The sequence below is a fragment of the Lepidothrix coronata genome, unplaced genomic scaffold (genome assembly GCF_001604755.1).
Source record: "Lepidothrix coronata isolate B3197 unplaced genomic scaffold, Lepidothrix_coronata-1.0 Scaffold23, whole genome shotgun sequence".
NCBI lineage: Eukaryota > Metazoa > Chordata > Aves > Passeriformes > Pipridae > Lepidothrix > Lepidothrix coronata.
In genome coordinates, this window is record NW_016690203.1 from 976,677 (window position 1) to 1,001,389 (window position 24,713).

The 24,713-nt window shown below is 38.0% G+C and overlaps 1 long non-coding RNA gene across 1 annotated transcript; it reads left to right on the plus strand.

Moving 5' to 3' along the window:
- Positions 1-14,345: 14,345 nt before the first annotated feature.
- On the plus strand, positions 14,346-17,765 carry LOC108494193. Its single transcript, XR_001873764.1, has 3 exons — positions 14,346-15,067; positions 16,736-16,804; positions 17,295-17,765. It is a non-coding gene; the product is annotated as an uncharacterized LOC108494193 (long non-coding RNA).
- Positions 17,766-24,713: the final 6,948 nt, after the last annotated feature.

The window sequence follows — 24,713 nt, forward strand, 5'->3', positions numbered from 1 at the left end:
CTATAACACCTTCCTAGACAAATTGCAGAAGTTAGATGAACTAATAGTGGGTGGGATGTGATCCTTTCCCTCTGCTCAGTCCTGACTTCACACATTTGGAGTGCTGGATGCAGTCTGGGGCTTCTCAGTACAAGACAAATTGGAGCAAGTCCAGCATAGGACCACCAGGATGAGTAAGGGATTAGAGCACTGTATGAGGAGAGGCTGGGAGGGTTGGGACTGTTCACGTTCAAGAAGAGAAGAAGCAAGGGAGTATTATCCAAGGAGATTCAACTACCTGATCTCCAGAAGCCCCTTCTAAACTCAGTGATTCTATGATTCTGTGAAAAGCTTCAATACAAATACTTGTGGTTCCATCTAGCAACAGTGAGAAAAGATTAATACACTCTAGGGAAGGTCTAGACAACTATTTAAAGTAAAACTGTAAATGAAGAAAATTCAAAAAGTCTCCTTACTGGTCCATATTTAACATTAAATTTAACCATAACTGATTTTTGTAAGAGGAAAGCACTGGCTTTTATTTTACATTAAATACTCTGTTCACCGACAACCATGCAGTTATTTACATTAGTGCTGACAAAACAGAAGTCTCACAACTCAAATTTAAGGTAGGAAAGGATTAGTGTTAAGACACAGTGGAATTCACTGGGCCATTTGTCACTTTTGATGATGATTATTTGGGAATAAAACACAGATTTCATGACTCCAGCAATGAGATTCCTCTCCAGGAGAAACTCGCAGTGAACATTTGACTACTCCCCTGTACAAAGATTTTGCTTTCTGGCAGAGAAGCACTCTTGTTCCATGGCCTTTATTAAAGTTTAAAAGAAGTGTTGACTTTTTCCTGTATTTCATGCTGAGGAGGGAAGAAACAAACTTCTCTCTGAGCTGACCTTTAGGAGATGTTGCATTGCCTCAAACCCCGTCATTAAACATAGCAGTGAGCACTGATGTTTATGACAGAATGTTAAAAAAGAATCTTAGACAATAGGAGCCCCTCTTTTCTGCTGTACCCTGCTGTCCTAAAAACATACGTATGTTATCCAGGGTCACTTAGTATTTTGTATATATGCATATATTTTATGCACATAAAAGAATCATATGAATTATTTGTAAACATCTATGGATGTTCTGAAAATCAAAAGTACCTGGTACCAAGCAGGAACATGCACCTGCAGTTTCAGTATTATTTTGGTTTTTTTATATCAGTAAAACTTCAGGCCCCTATTTCCCTTTTGCCCTCTATGCATTATGATCAACATCACAGGGTAAGAAAACAATAGAAAAAAAGTATTTTCTTCTGCCAAATATCTACTGCCTTCATAAGATCACATCTTCTGATTTTTTCTTAACTTTTTTTTTTTTTTTGGTGCATTTAAGGCCTGAAAGCAGTGACCCTGTTGCTAAGCAACTGAGATGCTTGGGCCTCAGCCCTGGTGGTTGAGAGGAAAAAAGGTCAATTAATGTGGCAGGCCTGTCCTTATCAATATGCTACTGTGGCACCAACTTTTATTTCTTTGCAGTAATATATCATAATAAGTTTTGTAGGTCTTTATGCTGTGGTTCTCCTTTTGAATAAAAGCATAACTAAGACTTGAGGGTATGTCTGATATAACAGAAAATGTAACCATAAAAAAAGAAACCCAGAATAGAAATCATCTGACTGCTGACTATCCTGCTGTGCTGCCTGAGGCAGTTACACATTTCCATTGAGTTATTTTATGATCAGGCCAGTATGTTATTGAAATATTATCTCTTTAGCCTTTCTCATTCTGATAAGAAATGACAGGCTCTCAGAACAGTAATACACATGGAGAACAAAATATGGAGCTGTGGAGAAAATTCAGTTGGGGCAAGGAACAGCAGCTCAAGTATATTCCTGTTAAAACTCCCTCACCAATCTTGTGTTGGATTTTAAATAACTGTCCTTTTTTTATTCCAAAGTGAGCATCACAAATCTTTACTACCAGTATTATTACTACTACTACTGCTGCTGCTGCTACTACTACTACTACTACTGCTACTACTACTATAACTACTATAAAATTTTGTCAAATAATTTAGCAGTATGAAGTACTTGTTATATGTAAAGTCTTCCTTGTTAGGAAACATTTTTATTTTAAATGGCAGTCAACTGCCCATTACTGTATTTTTAAAGCATTTAGAGCTGTAACCTAAAATCCACTGGCTGTTCCTACTGTCCTCATCTGCCTGTTGATCAGGCTCCTGACTGTAGACATCCCTCCCCTTCAGGAAATCATCAAATATACACAGTTACACTGGCTTCCGCAGAGAAGATGGATGTCAGTGGCTCTGGTCACTTTGAGATCAATGGGTGATGTACCCAGCCACCTTCCTCTCTTTCAGGATGTGTGCTGTCTGGACTAGTGTCAGCAGGTACCTCCTCCTTTCCCACATACTCAGGATGGGATTGAAGAAGAGCTCTGGACACCCTGGGAACTGGCTGTTTCTAATTTGGCAGCACCCTCTGCATGATCAGGCACTGCCAGCAGGTCAAAGTGTATGGCATCATGCATTAGCTGATACTGGCATGACCAGTGCTCAGACAAAGTGCCATAAAGAGAAAGCAATTTTTACACGATGATTTGAAAATACAAAAAAATGCTTTGTCTGCGTTACTGATCATTCATCTTGTCCAAGTGCTATTAGGGTCACAAGAAAACTTAATTTTCCTTATTTTTGACAGTCTTGTGTGCCCAAGTGCTGCACTATCAAGAGTGATGCTCAGTGCAGATGTTGATGGACAGGGAGTGCCATTTCTTGCCTGCTCTTTGCCTTTCCTTCAAGCTTATCCCATTGCATATGACAGGAAAAAATGTTCTGAGCAAGGTCCAAGTGCTTAATTACGTATTCATTCCAGCAGTAATCTAGGATTGCATCTAGTTAATGATGGTGGTTTTCGTGAGTGATCCTTATGGGTCAGAGAGCAGAGAAGAGGCTTGGTGAGGACCTTTCTAATACCTACTAGCAACCCATTAAACTATCCTGTTCTGCAGAAAATAGGAATCAAAAGCCAGAAAAGGCATCCAGTTCCTAATCCTATAGCTACTCCAGAGAGACATCCTCCAGAAGACCATTTTGTTGCTGTCAGATGAAAGAAATTCAAACTGCAACCTTTTATATCTTATTTGCAGTCACTTCATGATTTCAGGTACATAAACGTTACCCGGTTAATTACTGTTTATAGATAAGAATAAAACTAAAGGTCTCACTCCCTGTTTTGAAAGCATGGCTATGCCTTCTCTTCCCTGCACCTCCTATACAAGTTAAATAACTTGCTTTCATGAAATTCCACCTGACTTTACATTGATATGAAACTGGACACAAGGTTGTCACCCTGCTTCAGACAGCGGGATATCATATTCCCTCTGTTCTTAGACCCCATGTACATAATGGCATAAACTGACCTCCAACTAGTTTGGAGTGAGGACTCTCAGCTGTTCAGCCCAGTTTCCCTGCAGTTACGATGCTCATGTGTGTTTTACTTCCTTGTTTTATAGTATTAATGGAGAAGCAGATGTTGCCTTCCTCCCTGCAAATGCTATACACAGTGAATCATCTCAGTCTCTCTGTAAAATTTTAACTTAATGGAGTCCTGGCATTTGTGATGAGCTGAGGAACTTAATTTTATAGAACAACCTATTGAACAAGCTGTTCTTGGACATTCCCATCTCAACTAAATGTTAAAAGTATTAAAATTCACATTAGCACAAGAGGAAATTTTGCATGGGTAATCCTTTAATACAGTGTTTTATGGCTCTATTAGCTGCACAGCAGCTGGTGACATGATGAATTTAATCCATTAAAAAATTCAGTAAGAGGTTTAAAAGTCAGGTTTTAAAAACATAATCTTGCTGCAAGGAAAGAGAACTTCTCCTCAGGGCCAGAGACATGGTGAGTTCACAGTGTGGCAGGTATACGAAATACACCTGCATGACAAGCTTTCATACGCTTATAGTTTCACACCTAGCAGAGAGCTTATGGTGATGAAAAAGAAGTCAGGAGCGCACAGGAATTCTTAAGCAGTGTGTTTAAGCATCACATTTGTCCAGCTTTCTTTGCATGTCTCTGTATTTTTTCTATTAAGGGATTTAATACTGTAGAGTTAAAAAGTTGTCTTTTTGCTTCTTATACATGTATTCCATACAAAGACCATAGCGCAGGAACTATTTACTTCTGTTTGAAGATTTACTGCCTGCCAAAGCCTGGTAGAACTAGAAAATTCCTATGTCTACTACATTAAGAAAAACTACAGATTTCTGAAAAGCCCTTTGTTTTTCCTTTTTTCCATACAAAGATAGAAATTAATGTTTCAGTGTCATGTATTTTTTATAAATGTGTATGAGTACACAGTCTTTCTAAGTTCTTATTTTATCCTGGTATTTAGTAGCCTTCTTGAGCAAACTCCTACAAACACACAGATTTCGTAAAAATCTGAGCTTCCATTCAATAGATTCTTTTAAAAGTTTCTTTGCAGATGAAAAGAACCACCTGAATAGATGAACTAAATTCCTACAGGCTTGTAACCTACAAAGTTAATAAAAAGTACCTAAAAATTAATTATTATTATTTTAAACTTCGTTATTTTTAGGACATTTTAATTATTTTAGGAACCCTCTTCCAACACTGTTGGTAGTGTTATTATCCTATCTCCTTGCTCCTTGCCAGTCTTCTGGAATCAGCCTTTTATGAAATTAGACTGACTAAAATTAATTTTTCTTGACTATGCTGTTGTTTCAGTCATGATTTCCCCATAAAAATATTTCACCAATATCCACATTTTTCTGGATGACTTATTTTGCCAGGCACAAATACCTTCTGTCTTTCCTTCCCAAACATTCACCTTTGCTAGGTTTCCCTGGGGAAGCACTAAATGTGCTTTAAATCAGGACAACAACATTTCTTTATGTAACCTCATTGGTGGATTTTATTTATTGTACATCTGATTATGATCTATGATGTACTGTTGAAGATCATAAAACAATAAAGGACACTTCGAATAATTAATCAATTATTTAGCCAATCCAAGCCAAGCAAGACTTCACAGAACTTTAGTAACATTGCCCTTTAAATTCTTTATGAAGTTTAAGAAAAAGTCCAATGATATAAACTGTTTTTCTTTTGTATATCCTACTGCCTCTTCCCTTCACAGGGGAAGAAATGCTTTAGGTGTAGGTGAGAAAGAACTGTACAGAGACAATGAACTCAGACTGATTGAAAGCAAAACCAAGGAAAAAAATTTTTTTTTCATTGTATTTGATAGTTAGACTCGATGATCCTTGTGGGTCACTTTCAGCTTGGCATATTCTGTGATTCTATGATGCTATGTGACATAATTTTATTTAATTTTCCTCTTACTGGCTTTGTAGTTTTCATCTGGGTGCATACCTTCATTACAAAATGAAGTTGATAGAAAGAAACTCCTGAAGAAATTGCATTTAGTGAAAAAAAAAAAGCCCATCAGGAAAGTGTGTTCTAATTTGAGCTGGATAAAGGTGTATCAGCATACTCTGATGTTGTGCAGTAGCTATGCCTATACTCAAAATAAATACATGACTTGCAGTCTGGGAACATCCAGAAATGAAATGTAACTGCTATGTGTGGATACACAGAGAAATTTATTCATAGAAAGCCATTATAGTATTCAACTTCCTTTTTCTTTGTTTATGGGGAATCTTTCATCATATGCTTTCTGATCACTTGGAAACTGTATTCCACTAAATAAAGCTCATGTAGATACTCTATTTTGCAACTGCTGCAGACATCCACTGTACTAGGACAGGTACCATCACAGTGTCTTTCTTATATTTTGGGAGAACCTTTCGACATGAAGGTAGATATAATGCTGTATTACAGTGTCCTGCTTCCCTCTTGCTTCATGAAGTCCAAATTGGGGGGTGTAGTGTGTGTGTACCTGGCAGCATTATGTGTGTGTTAGACCCCATCCTGCCTCTACACTTGTTTTGCATATACTTTTATGGCTATGCCTGACATTATTTCTCCGTTGCTATTGGCTGTCTTCTACTTACTGTCACATCATTTGAAAAGCTGCCCTCAGTGCAGTGAGTTGGGTAGGTCAGTATGGAGAGGTGTCTTTAGTATTAAACCAATCTAACTTGAGTGTGGAAGCTATTAAGGTGGTATATTTAATAATCACAAAACATGTACTTAACTGTCCTTAACAAAATCCTGAGATTTTGCAAAGGACAATCGAAAAAAAGAGAGTGAGATCAAAATTGCAAGCAAAAACCCGTTTAGAAGCACACACACTCCTAAAGATCTCTGCCATGCTTTCCTTAAAACCTGTTTCCCGATAAACTAGTGAAGGTTACAATACTAGTTGAGAGAACAGATTGTCCTTTGTACCCTCAAATGCTTTGGTTGTTTAGAATATATCAATTTACATGGCTTTTTTGGTTTGTTGATTACAGTAGTGTGCAGTGCAAGTAACGTCTCCAAAAGAATGGAATGAACTTCCTTGAGATGAATGTAATTACCACAGAAGTAAAAAATCTAAACTCAAGCTATACTAAATCACCACATACAGTGTAATTAGTAAAGAGAGAAATAACTTATTTGCTCTTTTAGAGTCATGAAACTTGTTAGAACACACCCTTAGCAATACATTATATTTAAAATTGGATGTCAGAGTAGCATTTACTGGCAAACTTGATTCCTTTTTCCTTGTTACAATGTGTATCACAGATGGCTGATTTATAGAAATTCAAATAGCTGACTGTATTTCATACTTTCAGTACCAATGATTTTTAAAATAAGATTTTGATGCAGGGAGCAAAGAGTGAAGAAAGATTTAGAACAGCAAGAATAATACATTCACAGAATGATTTGCATATATATATATGTGCAGATATATAATATATATACAGACACATACATACATAAATGCTTAGCATTTTAGAACTGTGAAAACTTGATAAAACATCAATTAATAAATGTCTACATCACATCTCTGAAGTAGGCATTGTTACTACACTCATAAATAACAGGGAAGATCTTATCAAATGTAAATGGGTGGTTCTTAATGCTTTTATTATTGAGACAAACACAGTTTAAAATGTTTACTGTGTAGCATAAAATTATGTGCCCATAGGCAATTTTTGAAAGCATGAATTCTACTTACAATAATAAAGTATTACAACCTTTATTTTGTTACTGGAAACTGTCTGATATGGAGAAGAACATTTTAAAGACTTCTAATACCTCTTATTTGATAATGTCAGTTAACTTTCTTTTAAGTTTAGGTGGTATATTCTTTTGAATTTTTCATTTGAATCATATTCTAATTAGGCATGACAGATTGCCTGTTTGGCAACTTCATTTTGTGTAAGAAAACAGTAAGAATATTGTGATATAAATTAATGCTACAATTTCAGCTATCTCTTGCTGTCATTTAGCCAGTTATTGAAAAACTTTAAGAATATATACTGTCCCTATAAGCTCTACATAAAAACAAAGTAATGGATTTGATTTGACAGAAGTCATTGACTGAACGGTCTGTATGGACTGCTTTGTGCTTGCAACTTCTCAAGTGGACCAAGAACAAACAAGCAAACAAAAAATTATTAAATTTGTAATAAAAATGCCAAACTGTCTAGAAAAGACAATTTTATTACTGTATGTTCCAAAGTAATCTAGTCTTATATAAGAAGACACCTCAGCAATTGGAAGCCTTTATTATCTGCTTCTCATTTATGACATTATTTTTATATCAATTTAATGTAAGCTATATTTAAAAATGCAACATAGTGCAAAAAGTCATATAGGAAAGGAGAAACAAGGCTTAAAAATCATTTAAATGACTATGCTCCTCTTAATTTCATCACCTCAGGTAAGTAGTTAAGCATGTGTAGCCATCATATGCAATTTGAACAGTACCTGCACATTGGTTCAGCTCTTATTGAACTGCAGATGTCCAAACATGTGAGTTACAGGGCTGGGAATATTTTTTTTTATTTTCTACCTTTACAAGCACTTGGCAGGTAACACCTATTCCTTGTAAGTTAACACTTTTGGTTGTTTTCCCTAGAACCACCAGCTTTCAATGGCACTGAGCAGCTACCAGGGGCACAGCCAGATGCTTGCCTTTATGAAGGACAGACTGACAAGAATATGTTTCTATAATCTGTTTCCTGCTGTTTCACTTCCAGATGAGAGAAGAGGTAGTGATAAATGATTTGAATAGTCTTTTTGTCCATGCCCCATCACAAATAACACTACTTACTCAGAGTCCTGCAGTCAAACAGCCTAAGCTAGAGTGTGTGGGAGGTAGGTGCTAGTTTTGCCGTCTGTAAAATTAGGATGTTAATATTTATCAATAACACAATTTTATAATGATGAAACAAACAGTACTTGAAATGTTTTCAAAAGAAATAAAGAGGCTATAAAAGTATTCATTGCTGTTACTGAATAAGCACTCTGAGATGAGCAACTTCCACAGGTGTTATGTCAAAAACATTTAGCAACAACTTATCTCAGGTAGCTGGAATAGTATAGTTTGTAAAGAAAGCATGGAAACACTTACTATGGGTAGCTAATAGAGGCTCTAAAAGGCTGCTTTTCTTTGTGAAGAATGGCAAACCATCATTGACAAAAAGGATCTTTTAAGTTATCAAGAAAGGCTGGAAAGGTATTGCAGGAGAATAAGAACCATCCTGGAAATGGTTCAAAAAAGAGGATGTGGAATCTCCAACTTGTGAAGGGACAAACAAAGCAAGCACTGAAAAAACGAGAGCTGACATCTGCATCGCATGTGAAGAAGACAGAGTGGATAACAAGAACTGACATGTGAGAAGATACTTTTGTCAAATTGCCAGAAGTTCCAGAGCTAGGGACACCTTGCTGAAGGCAGATGAGGTTGGGAAAGATGAATGTACCACGCCACCTTTCAAAGGTCAAGACTTTGCAACAGCATTGAAGAAACACTGCCACAGCTGCCACACAACCTAGGTAGAAAAAGAAAGCTTTCATTCCTTCCTGAAACATAAAAATTGAAGGGAAATCTAATAATTAGCCTATTACAGGATAGTCAATCATTTAACTACTGAAAATCAGGGGAGACATATTCTAATCTCATTTCACTTGAGAAATCCTGTTGCCTTTATTGGCAGAATTCGTGCCACTGATGGGAAATCTCTCATTCTGACTTCAAGAGCAGTTGTTCTCTTGCGGCCTGATTCATTAAGTTAATGGGACACTTTCTCTTGAGTCCTCTGAGAATAAGATCCGTGCACTGATAAATCTCAGTAGTTTCAAAAGTTCATCTAATCAAAGATGATCTGAATGTCTTCCAACCAATTACCATGCCAAAGACAATCAGTTTCATAATACTTCCAGATACTTCTTTTTCAGCTGGGCCCATCAAGCCAGGAAAACCAGTTCCTTGCACTTTGTTATACATCTGTATCCTTGCCTATAGCTCCTGACAATTCAGAGAGAAAAAGTGCCCGATGGTGGGGAAAGGGAAGAGTAGAACAGTATCCATTACACCAGCACAAAGTGGGTTTAAGAGTTTAGGAAAGATTCAGGGTTTGATGTTATTTTGTTTAAATCACCACAACCATCCCTGGATTTTGAACTGCAAAGTGCATAATCCCTTTCCATGGAAATTCCATATTTTCTTCTTTTTCATGGTATCTTCCACCTAGGCACTAGTCTCGTGCTTCCTTGTCAGTCTTTCTTCACAATTTTCACCTTCCTATCGTTCATGCCCACTTGTTTTTCCTAAATAAATAGTATATGGGCAGTTTCTTCTGTATGTTAATTTTCTTCCATTATCAGGGATACTGTCTCTTTCGTACACTTACACCACCTGTGGGTGCCAGATTTAGACAGCTACACATATCTGAGGCACCCTCTCTTGACTGTACAAATGTCAAAGTGATCTTTGCTTGTAATACACAATAATTCATTGTCCATACTTTCCAAACTGTGATCAGTACACAGCGTTTTGCTGTGTATTAGTATGATGTTTAATGTACTCATGTGATATTCAGGAAAGATCTTGCAAAAAAAGCCATAATTCCTATTTTACCAATGGAATTTAAATCAGGAAGACCCACCTGCTTTGTACTTTTTTAGTACTGGTGATTAGATTATTCTATGTACATGGCAGTATAGGGGAAAAGACGTTAGTTGGAACTGATATATAAGCAGTTTCACTGTTTGTAGGAACTCAATGTAGACTTCATGGTTCTTTGTCATGCTGCCTCTCCTTGTTTTTATCTGCAGCACTGGGCAGGTCTGATTTTCTTGAGAAGCACTGAAAACTAGGCATTGCACAAAAACAAAGGGAAGGTGCTTAGCCCGTCAAATTTGGCTGTTCTGATTGCAAAGTGTTGGCTGAACAAAAGATAAGATAAAAAACTATCATACTGCATTGGTCTCCTTCAGCACTGATTGACTGCTAATCTTTCACATTTTAGTTCACCTAATGGAGATGAGAGACGGAACCGCTAAGCTAGTCTCAATTACAATGAGCAACCTCACTGCAGACATGTGTTTGGCCTGAGTAATTGTCAATGCGTTAACAAGGCCTCCATTTAAAGGAAGGGAGAACAAAAGCCAAAATTTATCTGCCTATACTATCCATTCTTACTAGGGACCAACTAAAGCGAATGTACCTAATTCCATCAAGGGCATTTCTTCTGTTTAATGAGCACATAGGAAAGAGAGACATTGTTCAAGTACAAGGGTTCAGTTTGCAGCAAGCCACAAATCACATTTCATTTATCAGGCCTACAGATGACAGGATATCATCAAATCCCTGGAGAGTCATATTCATTAAAAAGAAATCTTAAGTAATTACAACAATTAATTGACTTGAAACAGTTTCGGGTGGAGAAGGTTTACATAATTCATTTGCCAGACAAAACAAGCCTTATGAAGTCAGGGCAACATATTTAAAAACAACCTCCCCTTCTTGTCCTCTTAAAAAGCACAGGATAACACCAAACACTTGAAGACAACTGAAATAGGCAAACAAACAAATGAAAGACAGGAAAAACACCTATAACTTTATAAAAGGAATAACACTTCACTGACCTGCTCACATCATTACTTAGAATCCTCAGAATAAAGCATTCTCCATTTCTCCTTGTTTATTCCAAATAGGTGGAGTATTTCTAAGGATTAATTATGTAATAGAAAATGCTGGAAAATTGGCAAACTTAACTATTTCACTCAGCCTCTGTACAATGCAAACATCATGTATGTCTGATTGCAAATTCATCCTGAAGTTTTGTTCAGATTGTGAAGTGTGTAGACTTACTTTGCTACTCCCTGTTGACTGATCCTGAATTTATAGGTATCAGAATGCCATTCTCATGCCTGTACCAGCAGTGAATAGAAATATTTCTCAGATAAATCCTATTATGCTGTCTAATATTTTCTTCTGTTCCGTAACCTGTGTGTTTATCAGTTTTACTTCTTGCTTTATATTAATTTTACAAATTGAGGCAGAGGTATACTGCTTCATGGGTGTTTGGTCTCTAATACAGTATGATATTAACCCACGGTAGGACTTTGAAGAATTACAGAATGCAGGTATAGCACTGAGATTTTCACAGTAACTCCAACCTCTTGAGCTGAGAAAGTTCTCTAAGTGCTCAGACAGGTGTCATGGTTTGAGAGCCTCAAAATCCAATTCCCTAGTCCAAACCCCCTCCCACATCTCAGCCCAGTGTGAGATGGCTTTCCAGACACCACACAAGACTCAAATGGGGGAAAGGGAATATATTACAATGACTGTACAAATAAATACTACAATATACATTATATACAATCTTAACTATCTCTACCATGACATAAGTATTTACAATGGATCAAATCTCTTCTCCCCTCCAAATAAAAGTCCAGAAGGGAAGAAGGAAAAGATCCCTTTCTACTCTCAGAGAAGCAATGTCTCTAAGGCAGCAGGCATCTATCCTCTTCTCATGCAGCACCTGTAGCTGGATCTCTGCCAGTACACACGAGGGGGTATCCAAGCCCCTCGACCACTCATCTTCAAGCAAGGGTCTTATCTTCCATGGACTGCATTCACCCAGACAACGGTCGCATCACCACGGTCATACCACGAAGCACGGGGGTCTTCGTGACGGTCAGTATCTTCAGGGGATTCAAGTCCCCTTTGCAGAGCTCTGTGCTCTGTCTCAAGTAGCGGGGGGGCCAAGGTCCCCCTCTCCGCATTCCTTCTCGGAGCTTTTCAGCTCCTTCCTGCAGTGCTGTAGCACTCCAAGACTAAAAGTCCATCATCCCCTCCTTTCTAGGAGGGGTCTCAGAGGGGTATGGGGTTTTATTTCAGTTCTTACCCCAAATGCCTCTCTCTCTCTGTAGAGCCTAATTCTCTCTCTGCTGCTGGCTCTCTCTCAGCTCTCCTTCCAGGAGTTCTCTCTATGTTACTGCATGCCTGTCATTGATGCTTGGTCTTATCTCTTCTGGCTCTCTGCCACCGTTTCTTCGGTCACTGCAGTTCTGCCGCCGCTGCCGCTGCTGCTGCTCACAGCGGAGAAACATCCCCCAGCTCTTAGCTACAGATACTTAGCCCAGTCTTACACTGTTCCAAGTCTCTGTAGCCCCCCTGCCGGGGGCTGGGGGGGGCCCAGAGGCCCCAAGGGGCTCCGAGCCCCTTCCTCGTGGCTTTCACAGCATGGCTACCTCTTCAACAACAACTACAACCACCTTCTCTTCCATTCTGCTTGTGATATGTCTATATTTTGCAGAAGCGCTCATTGGGTAAAACCTCAAAACTTCAAGGGTCACCACCCCCTGGGATTTTACCATTTTATAACTGCAGGGGTAAAACTGTTCCCCCCCACCACAACGGGTTTTTAATATGTCATTGTTTCCATTGGTGGCACCAAGTTGGATTCTACTTCTCTACACATACATATCAATATCTTTGGGGAAATAAAGGAAAAGAATAGTCATGCTTCAAAAAATATATCTGCCAGAATAACAGTCACAGACAAGTAAGTGCCAGAAATACTCCGGGATGTTTGTAAAAACGTTTAGATTCAATGGGTAGGTATACAACTCATTTATCATATAGTTTCACTTGAAGAACAAGGCAAATATTATGAGTCTTAAAAACTAGTTTCCTACATCATTAGCTAAGAAAAATCTGCAACTCAACCTAAAAATAAGGAAATGCCCGATTCAAATGATTAATGATACTCAGAGTCAGAGAACAGGTTGACAAAATTAGTGCCTATATTTGACAAGGAAGAATGACACTTCTTTAAAACTTGACAGTTAAAGAACTTCTCTGTTCATGAGTTTCTGGCCTCTACTATCTGCCCGCTATGTCCTGTCACTAACAGAGATTCTTGTCTCATTTCAAAGCTCTCCGCATGATGTCTGCAGAAAGAGACAAAAAATCCTCATTTTTGGTAGTGCCATATAGTGAGAGAATAAATAATGAAATTCCCATGTTTTCTGGCTATCTATAATTTCAGAAGATTAATTTCATATATATTTAATTTCCAGATATTCTGAATATTTTTCTAGTCATCATTGCCTTTCTTTGAAGAGGGTAGTTTAAGCTGCCTGCCACAGTGGAAAGGCCCACACATTTATGAGTTTAATATGGAATATTTTTCATATGTACAAAAATATAATCTTAGAAACCCTGTTTTATGTGAATTCCATTCCTCTGATAAAATGCAGGGAGTGCAAGCTATTTTGTTTTTTTTAGCTTGTCAATCAGTCTCTCTACATTAAAATAAGGTAACATAGACAGGTCACATTTGCCTCAAATATTTATATGCTTTATAGCTTTAATTTGTAATTCATGAAGACAGAGTACAACTTCAGTTGTACTAGTAGGACCAAAGGAGAGTTTCGTATACAAGCATTGTGTTTCCCTCTGATTCTGACCATAGTAGACAGTGTAAAAAAAGAACAGAATATATAAAAACATTGCACGTTATTTCTCAACATTACATAAAAGACTGAGGCAACCAACCCATCACAAATAAGACATTGTCACTGCAGCAATGATTAATGAGATGCTAAGTGCAAGCAGAAAATATTATTTTCTGCCTAAGCATACAATCAGGTTATTCTGCAAATTTTTTCAGCAATGCAGAGTTCACATGTGCTGGAGCCTACATAGCAGAAGGGATGCGTTTAAATAGTGTAGGTAATCCACATACTAAGTTTCAGACCATTACAAATGCAGACAACTAAAAAATAAAACCTACTAAGCCTTTGATTAGGCAAGAAAATAACATAAAAATCTTACCAACACGAGAAAACTGGAGCTTGATGGCTGATTACAGATCATGACCAGGGGCGGGGCTAATTCCTGCCACCATTCCCACTGAAGCAGATGCCACTGAGAACAGCAGGGTGCACCTCAGCGCAGGGCCATGCCCTGGCAGATACTGAACTTTTTCCTACCAGAGCCCACTGTTAAAAACTCTGCCATGTGCCCTTAAACTATCTCATCTCGGGAGTTTAAATCCAGATACTCCTTGAAGGGGAGAAAAGGCCCAATACTTGTGTTTCCCACTGACCTCCAGGCCTGGGGCTGTGCCCCCACTGTGACTCCTAGAGATATTCCCAAGATGGAGACTCACCAAATGGGGCTGCCACATTCCTCACAGCCCCCTGGGAGACACTTCTTCCCTCGGGCAGAGAACAGGAGCATGGCTCACGGAGATGTGATGCACCCAGAATATTTCTTACAGGTTTATTTCCTCAAGGCGGCCTAAGCACCCATGGCAGTAACCTGCATGCCAGGGCTGGCCCCAGGCTCCAACCATGAGGTGCCCCCACAATTCTAAGGGGGCTGTTATAGGCTGACAGCACTAGTGCCGAAACCAGGGAACTGCACCACTGCACAATCACCCCGCCGTAATATTTTTTTGCCTATTTTCTTAAGAAACAATTTAAGCGGGGGGGTTTTAAGCCCCAAGATTCCAGCTACTGTCATCTCTACCTCTTTCCTTACTCCTCAGAGAGCCACCTCTCACTGCTGCTGGCTCTCCACGGGCCTTCACCCCTGGCAGTGGCAGCTGTAGACAAGGTTCGTGGCAGCAGCCAGGGTTTTGGCTGGCTTAGGTGGTGGGACAGGGCTCTTTCTCACAGCTGCCACCATACTTACCCCATCACAAATATCTACAGGAGCCTGGGCAGGCTGCAGCTCTCTGATGGAGGGCACTTCTTCGCTCCCTGACCTGCCGCCTCGACGCTCCCACCAGCACAGCCACAAATGCCTGTTGTTATACATTTCCTTGGGAACTTGGGAAGAATTTGTGAAAGTGTCTGTAAGGCCATGAATGGACTTAAGTGTCCCTTTATTACAGTCTTAGTTTATTCAAATTTCTGCTTTCTTTTCCCCTCTCAAATTTCTGTGCAATACTGATGAGGTAAAAGGAACATTATTAAAGAACTACACTTATGTTTCAAAACGCAGTTTGCTTTGTTTTGCAAAATAAGGAGGAAGTGTCCTAAATGGTCTGATCCAGCCTATTCAGTCACACAGGTGCAAATCAAATGAAATCCAGAGCAGCAAAGGCCTTTGCTTTGTCTAATTGGGTATTGCTGGGTGATGCTGCTGGTGTTTACCTACACTGTCTGTGAAAGGGATAAAATCCATTTTGTGTCTGTATAATTGTGTTTATGGTGTACTGTTTGACCTCAGGAGATGCTCCCTCTATAGCCTTCCCTATTTCTTTTTTTTCTCAGTCACATTTATGGTTTTTGAGATGTTAAGACATTCAGAAATTAAAATGAAGGAAACCAGAACAGCACTCTTCTTTGGATGTTTAATTAAAAAAAAAAAAACAAACAAAAAACCCAACCCTCCCCAACAACAAAAAAACCCAAAAGAAAGCAAAGGCCTGGAACAGAAAGCATCTTTTTTGGGAGAGAAAACATTAGGTCAGAAGCCATTTCAGAAGGTTTATGGGAAAACACAGCAATATGAATTCTAGACTGTGGGTTCAGTAGTTTAACTCCCATTGAAAGGGTGTGGGACAAATTCCTCCCTTGTTAAGGAGACAAAGAGGTTTTAGAAATGTATGTAAGCCAAATAACACAGAAAATCCAAGTAATACAAAAAGAGAAAGAGAAAAAGAACTCCTTGGTATGATTCACCTTTGCCAAGTGTATAACCCTGATAGAAGGGGCAGCTTTTCAGGTGGTGTAAATCATTGTCACTCCATTGACCTCAGTAAAGTTGTTCTATTAGGGGATATGACCCTCTTAGTATTTCTTCCCAAGGCACAACAATTATGACTAAAAATGTGGAAAATTACCTAGAGTTTTTCACATTTTTAATATTGTGCTTCATTAATCCAAAATCCATTGAACTCAATAGGAGATTTTAATTGAATCCATAGGTTTTGGATTGCCATGTTGAAACTAAGCATGAGTCTACAGCCATGTTATAAAACCTAAAGAAATGGTATTTGTAATGGAATTGCTGACAGATCCTTAACCATAGTGGTGCTAGCGGGAGTCACTATAATATTGTAAATAGGGTGAATAGGCTCTTCTTATCTCATTTCACAGCTGAGCAGTGTATTGCCAGATAAATCAAATCAGGGTAAACGGTTTCATCTAATAAACTGGGTCAACATATAATGTATTTTTCAGGTTTGCACTTTCATTGATTCTCATTTGATTTAAGACGAGATATTTCAGTTTGTGTTTACAACATTTTAAAACACCTCTTTTGCCCCTTCTCTAGAGAACAAGCAAGAAACAGAAGGACTATGCACGCTGGTAGCATCACAAAAATGTCAAGTTTCTGCTTTCTGTAAGTTCTACTTTCCATTATTATGCATCTGGGAGAGAGTAGGGGTGGGGAATGAGGGAGTTACTATCTCATATCTGCATTTTCTCAATAATGTTTTAGTGATGTTTGCTAATGTATCATTCATTAACCATCAGCCACTATAAAAAACATAATCTATCTCACAAAGTGGACATTATTATCGCATTAAATCATTTCACAATATACCTGAACGGTTCCACATGAGGGGCCTGGCCTGACTGAGCTCAAATGCCTTGGGGGCAAACTCTTCAGTAGTAATGAGATACGAGGTCTGTCTGTGATGAATATGATATTACTCGTGTCAGTGGCTGTGGACTGCACCCAGAATATTTCTTCTTACAGTTTTTTTTTTTTTTTCCCTATTGCAAAGGAACTCAGGCAAAGCACTATTAACCCAGTAAATGAAGCTCTAAAGATCACAGAGTGTGCCCATTAGTCGACAAGATTGTGACTAATCCAATTTTTCTTGCAGGGAGCAATTCTAATGCTTCTGTAACATCTGGGGATGGCAGGGCCTGCATTACTGATGAAGCTGGGTATTTTTTCTTCTACCTTTTTCTTCATTGAAGAACAATTATTGCACTCACTTATTCCACTGCTTCTCCTCCCTCCCCCATGTTTTCCCCCGACTCCTTCTGCCCTGATGCCCTCTTTGAAGATGGTTAAAATAATATTGCAGACTGACAGAAGAACTGGAGTGAGGACTGTGGAGGCTAAAAAAGATACCCCTCGAGTTTACTGGAGTGTGGACAGAAAATGTGCTTGTTCAGTGCAGCAAAAGTATTAAGTTCCCCCAAAACAAGAAGAAAAAGGACTCAGAACATTTTCTTCAGTCACCACTAATGGCACGTTGTCTTAAATTGTCCCAGAGCTGGAAGAGAATGTCATGTTGCTTCTACTTACTCTGGTAAAAACATTGTGTGTTTTTATTTGTGTGGCAAGATTATACATCAGTAGAACAGTAAAATACTGCTTTTCTGATTTATTTAATGCAATTATGGGATTTTATTCTAATATAAAATGCCACTAAGGACAGTCTGGGGCATTTTCATTTAGATAGAACCTCAAAAAATATTTTGCAATACTAAAAAAATCTATTAAATTCTGATGGCTAACATGTGTAGATTTTACAGATTGATTTTTCTGTGTTCAGAAGCAAATCTTACATTCACATGTTCAAAGGTGCAAAAGATGCTAAATACCAGTAGAATTCTATTCTCATGGGTAGGGAACAATGCAATAAATTAGAGGAAGAATGGATTAAATACATTTTACTGTCACTTCATTGGCAGTGTTTCAACATGGGAAGAAGTTTAGGAATAGAAAATAAGTCATCCAGTTGCTTAGATCTTTGCATGAAGGAAGTTATTGTTGTTCTCATATGTCATCTGCAGACCTATGGATTTTAGTATATTGGTGTTTCATGTTTAATCTCTCTTGCATATTTCTCCTGCAAAACCATTTTTTTGGGTTCCACACTGAGAATTAAAGTTTGCCCAACATTCAGAACATCTGAGCTAGAACTCTACCTCTCTCGAAATCTATTTAACTTTTATTATTTTATTATAGTATCTCATGCTGTGTATCTCTGCAGGAAATATTGTCTGTTCAGCGTGTCACAGGTAGTCTAGATTCTGGAAGCAGAAACACTTTTTTCACAACATATTTCTATTTCTGTTTATAACTGAAACCAGAATACAGTTGTACACAAACAAGATAGAAAGGTTTTAGACTACAGCTTTTCTTCTGTTTTCTAGACTCAAAGGATATAACGAGGATTCTGTTAACTGCTAATAACAGTTCTGAAGTAGCTTACAAATTTGTTATGAAACATTTGGACAATGTCACCAGGTGACTTCAGCAAGAGTCCTTGAAGATCTGGTGCTAATCAATATGAGGAAAGGTCGTAAAAGAAGTGATAGACTAAGACTAACACTTGCTAATATTTGTAAAAGTATAAATGTATCAAACAAGTAGGAAAAGGGTAGCAGATCTGAAGGTATTTTAACCACCTAGATGTCTGGGCCACTAAATAGAAATACACGTTAATTTAGAGAAATAGAATAAAGTCAGAGACACAGAGAATCAGAGAGAAAGTCAGAGAATCAGACATAGGAGTATTTATTATGTAGAACAGTCAAGACAAAGGAAAGGTTCAAGGCATGAAATATCTTTGATGCTATCTGTCCATCTGAAATACTAAAACCTGGCAATCCAGACAGTGGCTTTCATCATCAGGAAATGGAGAGAAAAGCAACACAAACAGGAAATGCTATTAATGCCTTTAAGAAACTGTAGTTTAGTTTCACAGGGAACAATCATGTTTAATTTGAGGCACTATTTATCATTCAACAATGAACTCCGCAGTGTTTTGTTATGCAGTTAAGAAAGAATGTAGCAAAAATATGCATTTTGTTACAAATCTGCCTGTCAGAGCTTAGCCTAAGTAAATTAAATATATTTTGAATGCTTCTTTACTTACCTGTGTAGACTGGAAAATCTATTTCTCTGGTTTGAGATTACAGGGAGGTTTAAGGTACTACTCAGATGCATACATTATGTGTAACAAATACTAATAGCTGGAGTTATTGAATGAAACCCTCCAAGTCAGCAACAAAACTGCTATTGGACCCACTGAGCCAAGATTTTATAGTCAGATTCATTTTGGCATCTGTAAATGCATCCATCTAATTCTGTTGCTCTTGGACATTCTCCAAAACAACTAAAAGAGAATCTACCCAGTGATGTCAGGGGATGATATGCAGAATCACAGTATTGCCATGCCCCTTTCCAGACCAGATTAGCTAGGAACTTGGCCAAATGTGTTTTACATGCCTTTCCTGACAGATGTATGCATGTAGTATTGAAAAAGAGTCTGCAAGACAGAAAACACTTGTGGTTGTGACTGAAGTGATTAAGTATGCAGGTGTTTGTTAGATTAGGCCTTTAAAGTGGATCTTGCCTAACAACCGTAACTGTTATGGATGTAAGTCATGAATCAAATGGAATTAGTTGATGTATGATAATGTTACATCACTGGGAGAAAAGAGGTACTTATTTTTGCCTTTGAAGTGATAACAAACACCATAAATTTTAATGTCAACTTTTGCTATTATCTCAGCAATTTAATTTTATTTAAATAGTTTCATCTTCTTTTTGTTATTTGTCAAAAGCCACCTTTGCCCTTCTTTTGAATAGCTGAATTTGATAAGCTGTCAGCTGGCATGTGTGAAACTGCAGCAAAACTGCTGTTGACTTCAATGATATCAGGTTTTCACTCACAGCTTCCAGCATGGTTTGAACTGACATGCAAATCCAAATTCAGCTATAAGATGACAGAAAAAGGATTTTTTTCAGCCTACAGATTGCTAAACTGCCGCAAGCAAGCTACCTTCTTACATACAACATGTCTGTAGAAATGTTTGAGAACCCTTCATTGTGCCTGGGTAATTCTAGCAGTGATAGAATCTGAGACTAGTCCTTGCAGAAAGTGTTTGTTACAATACATGTAATTGAAAAAATCACAGCCTTGAAAGGTGTTTTGGTGGTAGGTTGTCAAAACTTGCCCAATGGTGCAACTCATTAATTGTAAAATGAATGTTTTTCCTCTGATGTTTACCATCATGCTGGATCACTGATACCTGATATACTTTTTCTGTATCAAAACCAATTGAGTTTTCTCTCTTAAATTCCAAGAGAACTCTTGCAACTCATTTTAATATTGACTATATGCCTAATTTTACATTTTACATGTCCAAGCCTCAAAATATTTTTCTGATTGTAAATTGGCAGCAAAATGCAGCCACTGCAGAGTCGTGAACAGAACCTAAGGGGTCACTGCACTACCAGTTATGTTCATACGTTGAGCTAGTAGATATTGAGCCGTACTGGTAGGGAGTTTACTACTAAGAAGCATTATTTTAATGCTTCTACAAAAACCACAGGTATTTGGGGATAAACTGTGTCCCAGCTGTCTAGATACAAAAGTATTCTCCCTAGGGAAAGTGGTGGAGTCACCATCCCTGGAAGTGTTCAGAAACTGAGCAGACATGGCACTTGGCCACGTTGTTTAATTGTCATGGTGGTGTTCGGTTGGTGGTTGGACTTGATGATCTCAGAGGTCTTTTCCAGCCTTAATAACTATATGATCATTGAAAGGGGGCAGAATGGATTCAGACTAATTCCTAAAATGGTTCTTAGGCAAACCTGGTAGCATGTAGCTGGGAATAAAAGCTGGGCAGCACTACAGCTGACTAACTTCATCTGTCACCATGTGTTTCAACTAATGTTTGTCAGGTGACTTTGTTAGGGCACCCATTCTAGAAACAGAGTGCTGCAAGGGCAATTGGAGCTTTTTAGTCTTTTTTTTGAATTGGGCTGGTAACAGCATAGCTACAGTTATTGCTACAGGTAAGTGGGTGGGCAGAATTGCTGTGCTTTAGCCTCAACAGTTTTAAGAAACCTGTTTCAGAAGCCATATTAAACAAAATACAAAACTAGGATATTTCTCACTTGAATGCAGTGGGAATCTTTTTTTTCCCTCATATTGAAAAAGACACTTCACTTCTTCCTCTTCACTTAGAGGTATTGAAAGTTGAAACAGAAGTCACAGGACAGAAGGTGGAAGGGAACATTTATGAAGGGTGTGATCTGGATTTACAGTCAAATGGATTTTCAGATGTTATGGCCATCAGCGTAAAGCATTATCCCACTTGAAAATGATCATAAAGAAAGAGTATGTAGGGGTATGTAAGAGGAAAGCAGTCAAAATTATGAGATGCAGTTGTGCTAAACTAATGGGAGCTTCATCCCTTTGTTCAGGAATAGCTACAGTTCTCTCAGTGTCATCTCAAAAAATGATTGAGTGAAGTTTGTGCCTGATTCTGACAGGACTAATGGGAAAAGAGGCAAGCAACATATTTTTAAATGATAGTACAGTAAGCGGAAGTGGATCTGCTCGTGTGGTAATGCTCTATTAATTAAGACCATCAGGAGGCATTAGGAAGGAGAAGTGGAAGAGACGGAAATGTTTAAAAAAATTATTCAAGATATTATTTATGAGTTCTATTTCTAGGACTGAAGCAAGTGTGGTACCTCTCTCAAAAATAAATGACGGAGACCGATGCCGCATAATGGGACAATTTACAAATAGAAATGAAGGAAATGTTTATAATTTTGACCTTAGTGACTCCAGTAAGATCAGTCCTTTACTGGTTTAATATTATTTCACAGTTTGTGCTGTTAAATCAAAAGGTTATCTATAATACATCTGGCAATATTAATGCAAAGGATCAGGGGTATTCAACAGACATTTATTCATTATTAATATAGATAATAAAGGATCATTTATGAGGTTACAGATGAGATTTTTATCATCAAAAGCTTAAAAAGGGAAATGTATTTTTGCTCTAGGACAGAGATGAAAAGAGTCAGTAATGGAAAATGTAAGAGTCAACATGAAACTGTCACATTCATTCTTTTCCTGAAGACAGTTAGGACTTGATAGCAGTGAATGAAAATCAAAATAAAATTAAATGTTTTTGCTGTAAAACTGCTTTATTGGCAGGGAGGGGCTTTCAGTTGCAGTGTGGTAGGCTCTGTTTTTCTCCTTTAGCGAGTCAGTTGTCAATGTTTTTCCGTCACGTAGCTGTCCTTTTCAAAGCCTTTTAAAAAGATCTAGAGTGGGAGAAAGTATCTGTGTCTCAAGAACTTCTGGGAGCTGTCTGAAATAGAACTTGACAAGAGTGAAAGTCAGCTCTAGGGACCCTTCAGTGTTGGGTGCAGACATCACACTCATACATTTTGTGTTTTAGGTATGTAACTCCGTGCCATTGGTTGGTACATTTGCAATTAGTAGTAGAAGGATGTGCACATGTGAAACAGAAGTAACAACAAGAGTAAAATATTGGATTTTTTTCCTGTGTCATAATTGCTGGTATTTACAGAGGGAGAACAAATCCCTAGTGCTACTGAGAGCTCTTATGAAGTGGCAGACCTTGTTTCATCGAACCAGTGGAGATTTCTTAATATCACAGGACTCATAATATTTGTTGAGACTGCCCCCTGCATTCTGAAGCCTGCAGTCACCTAGTGCAGTATTGCCCGTATGAATGATGAATGCCAGTATATTCAGAGTTAAGGCTAAAACTCTCTCCTCGTTTCACCTATCAGTCTTATCTAGGGCAGTTGCTTGAATCAGCTTCTAGGGTTCTCAGAACATTCAATTATCTTGTTTCCCATATGATCTACAATACCCAAGGGTGGATTTGGAATTTGATGAAGTTGTTTCTGATCTGAGGGTATGGACTGACCAGTCTGCTTGAGATGACCTCAAATCCTCACTAGGAACAGTGGTAGTAGTAATTTAGAAATAGTTGCATTGGAAAATTAATTTCATTACTTAGATACTGTCTTTGCATTGTCTAGAGTTTGAGGACAATTCTGAGAATCCTTATTTGCAATCCCTTTTTCACTTGTTTTCTTTGGCCTTTTCCATGTCAGAAAATCCCTTACTGTTTGTGGGATCTTACAAAAATTGTGTAGCTTCTTCTCGATCAAGCAAATGAAAGCTGGCAGGCATTATAGAAATGAGTCAAGAACAAATTTGAGTTACGTGATGTTAAGTGTTGGAGGTTTTTTAAGTTTCTGCCTTTTTGCTCATAATCTTATTGAAAAAAAAAATCAAGGACATGGAAAACCAACCTTTTTTGAAACTTAATCCAATAGAGAAAAACCCACAGGGTCATATCTGGATGTGAAAAACTGGATCCCCTTTCCCTCCCTCCAAACTGAATAAGATTTGAATGTATTTGAAACTGTGAATAACACTTGAACATAAAATAAATATTTTGTAAGCAAACATATTTATTTTCCCTGAAGGTGAAAGGGGTAGAATGGTCCCTGGATGGGCTTGAGAAATCAGATTCTTCATCACATATCAGAATTTTTTGTAAAATTATGTATCACAGGGTGTCAATGAGAAATGGAGGAGAGCATAACGGGAATTTCTTTGCCAAACTTTCTTTCTTTTAGTTGCCAGTCCAGCCTCTAACTCAACCATGATAGCAGGTAAGCCCTGACTAATCTAGCTGAGCCTAATAAGTTACCTACCCAGCTTCCATTTCGACCTTCCATAGATATTACTGTTATCACAATGAGTTAGCAGGATTTAATTTGTATGTGTCTCACTCAGCTGCTTTCCTGCAATGTTCACTGAACTAAATTACTGGTCTTTGTGGGAAGGCAGCTGTAGTGTGACCACTCTTCTGGCTCTGCTGTGGGACCTGTCATCTCTGGTACAATAACCATCTGGGCATAGCAGCATCTTAAATCCTTCTAGCTGTCTGCTAAATGAAGTTATGTAAAACCCTGTCTAGTAAATCTCAAGCAACATTAGCGTAAGTCCCATCACTCAGGTGGACCACAATATTTGGACAGAATTCTCTTGAAACCAGTGTAAAGAACAGCCCACACAGAACCACATATGAGTTTTAGATCATAATACTAAAAGAAAACAAAACTAAAAGCAAAGTAGCCTTGCAGAGGCTAAATTTTACTCATTGCATGGTTTTTTAATCCTTACATAACTTCCTTGTAAAATTTGTTAAGTTTGGACTTCCTTCAATATAAGACACAGGAGAAGAAGACTGTAAATAAACATATGGATGCAGGACAGCCTTGCTATTGCAGATGAGTTTTAACTTTTGATTATCCATCAGAGTTTATATAGAAAATTGAAGATTTTGAATAATAAGTAAATTTAGACAATTTGTCAAGTTTCATAAATTCCTTCTCCTTTCTCTCCTTGCATATCTAATAGGCATAGGTTAATATATTACATAAAGTCAGTGTTAGTCCCAGGTGTGGAATATTCTGCCAATGAACAGCTACA